This window comes from Symphalangus syndactylus, chromosome X (assembly GCF_028878055.3).
Source record: "Symphalangus syndactylus isolate Jambi chromosome X, NHGRI_mSymSyn1-v2.1_pri, whole genome shotgun sequence".
NCBI lineage: Eukaryota > Metazoa > Chordata > Mammalia > Primates > Hylobatidae > Symphalangus > Symphalangus syndactylus.
The window spans coordinates 152,057,663-152,060,963 of record NC_072447.2 but is presented as its reverse complement, the minus strand read 5'-3'; positions in this window follow the sequence as shown (position 1 = coordinate 152,060,963).

Here is a 3,301-nt window from a genome sequence, read left to right as displayed (position 1 = left end):
GTCTCTGCAGTGAACATGTACAGACTTTTTATCCTTGTGATTATTTCATAAATAATGCAGTATAATAACTATTTACATGGCACTTACATTGTATTAGGAATTATAAGTAATCTAGAGGTAATGTAAAGTATATGGGAGGATGTATGTATGTTATGTATAAATACTGCACCATCTTATATAAAGGACTTGAGCACCTGTGGATTGTGCTATCCACAATCCCGAGCTTTAAGTGAGAATGCAGTCCTTCACTGCAGCCTTTTGAGACCCTGAACTTAAGACCCAGCCAGCTTAGCTGTGCCTGGATTTCTGACCCACAGAAACTAGGAGGTGACAAGTGAGTGGTGTTTACAGCCACTAAGCTTGTGGTCATCTGTTACATAGCATTGATTGGCCCTTATCCCTCATTCACTGAAGACTCAGGTACCAGGCTCATAGGTGGCCTTGGTACCCTGTGTCCTGTCATCATTCTGGGGGACTGCAGTGTATTCATCAGCAGCCTGTGCCACTCACAGACCCTTGACTTCTTCCTCATCTCTAACCTCTAGCAATCTCTTCCTTCCCACCTCAGCCTCCCAGCTTCAAGGCCACATCCTTGACCTTTAAATCACCAGGATCTGTTTTACCTCAGAAATCTTAAATTTAAGGGTCTCATTCTGGGACTAAAACCAGTACTCTCACACCCTTGCTGCCTCTCTACATCCTCACCCATCTCCTAGATCTTTGTTTGTCCCCAGTCCACCAGCCTTCTTACCACTGTCAGCCACCTGAACTGCTCTGTTACTGGCTCTCTCCACTTGCTCCCACTCTTGTCCTTCTGCTGCTATGAGCCCCAGCAAAACCTCGAGCATACACCAGAGCAAACAAACAACAAAAACAAGCACACACAATTGTGCCAAGTGGCAGATATAATTTTCTATCCCAGCTGAGCCCATCAATCTTGTTAAATTTTGAATTGTTTATACGTAGTGTTAGTTTTCTAGGGCTGCTGTAACAAAGTACTACAAATTACGTGGCTTAGAACAAAAGAAATGCATTGTCTTACAGTTTTGGAGGCCAGAAGTCTTAAATCAAGGTGCCAGCAGGACCATGCACCCCCTGAAACCTATAGAAGAATGCTTCCTTGCCTCTTCCTAGCTTCTTGTGGTTTGCTGGCAATCATTGGCATCCACTGGCTTGTAGATCCATCACTTCAATCCATTGTCTTCACATGGATGTCTTCTCTCTATGTGTTTGTGTCTGTGTCCAAATTTTTTCTTTTGATAAGGACCCCAGTCATATTGGATTAGGGCCCAGCCCAATTACCTCCTTTTAACTTGATTACCCTGTTAAAGACTCTGTTTCCAAATAAGATCACATTCTGAGGTACTGGGTGTTAGGACTCCAACACACAATTTTTGGGGGAGGACACTAACACCTAAGTCAAAAAGGACCAAAAGACATATCATACAAAGCAAAGGCCCTCTGCCCTGTACCTTCCTTCTTCTGTTCTCATTTTAAATGTTTCTACTTTCATTTCTTCTAGTAGATTGTCCCTGTCTTTCTAAATACTATGCTATTTCTATATCAACTTTCTAATGTTTTCAACTTTAGACATTGCTGACTTCTTCCTATGATAGATGAGATCACTTATCCATTCCTCTTTTTATGTACATATTTTTAACCTTGGATTTTGGAAATTGATCAAACCTATACAAAATTACAGAAAATAGTATAATAAACCCCAGGTGTTCATCAATGAACTTCATTGGTTATCAACTCATGACAAATTTTGTTTCATCTCTCCCTACCATTTTTCCTTCTCCTTTTACTATATAGATTTATTGCCATTTTTAAGTTTTCTGTTGTTTACTTTTGTATCTTTAAATAATATCCCTAAATCTGTATTTCTTTTTCTATGAACTGGGGACAACAACTATTGATTTTTTTTTTTTTTTTTTTTTTTTTTTTTTTGGTGATAGGCTGGGGCAAAGGAGACAATCCTAAATTGCTAACCCTAAATTAATGTGCCTACATTTCCTGACATCTCCCTTCCTCCTCCCAGCTTTTTGTCAACTGTTGCTGCAGGCCAGTTTCCCAAGGAGGCTGACTAAGATGGAGAGTAATGTGCAGGAAGTTTCTTAGGGAGTACTCTTAGGATCAACACCTGTGGAAGGGGAAGGGAGGGAAGAAATAAAAATTCAACAGACAGAGAAAGTGGGCAGTCTCAAAAAAGGCTTCAGTTAACCCCACAGGGAGCTCTGAAGCTGAGATGGCCTTTCAGAGATGTCCCAAGTTGGGGTAAGGGGCTGGACCTTTATACCTTCAAGTTGAATCATTGATGTGGGCTCCCTGAGAACAGGGGTGACCTTGGCTGAGGTACCTATCTTTTTCTAAGACAATTTCTGATGAGGGCTAACGACAGCTAACAGCTCTCAAGCCAGCTAGGGAAATAAAATTTTTGGTCTTGAAGGGAGATCTGAGCAGTGCACCACAGCACCATCACAGCTGTATTTGTACCTTCCCATTGTCCATTGTTGTTTAGTCATAATTAAGTCATCTGGGCTTTGTTATAGATTGATTCTCAAAGTTGAAAAACTGTGTTTGCAGTATTAGGACGGTATAATAGTATTCAGTATAGTACAGTGTAGAGCTAGAATTCCATCTGCCCACAATTGCTGCTCTCTGTGCTTGGCGCACCCTTCTTGCAGACCTCAATGCGGCTTGCTCCCTCACTTCCTTCAAAATTTTGTTGAAATGCCACTTCACTAGTGAGGCCCTGCCTGGCCACCCCATAGAAAATAACAAGCATGCCCCGCACCCACACTTTATTTTTCTCCAGACCGGGTATGCCCACCGACATTCTATATATTATTTTTTTAAGCTCCACCAAGGCAGGGACATAGAGCCCCAGGGCCACCAACAGCGCCTGGTATACATCCACCAACAGCGCCTGGTATATATATTTGCGATACTTAATAAGAATTAGTTGAAGAAATGAATAGGAAAGAGAGTCCTTTTAGATGGAGGAAGGGACTTTCTCAAAAGGCCTCATGGATGGAGAATGGCATTGAGGCTGGATTACAAGAAGTGTGTCTTTTATAAAGAAGGAAGGGCAGGGCTTCCAGGTGAAAGGCACAGCACGAGCAAAGGCAAAAAGACGGGTCACTGCTAGTTGTTAAGGGCAGTGGTTGAATCGCAATACCCCTAGCAGTTCTACACCTAGGGGCCTGCGGGCCGCTGGGTCTGCGAAGCTTGCAAAGCAGCTGCCCCGCCCCCGCTCTGCGCCTGTCTCTCGGCCACGCCTATTGCCGCAGGATGACGC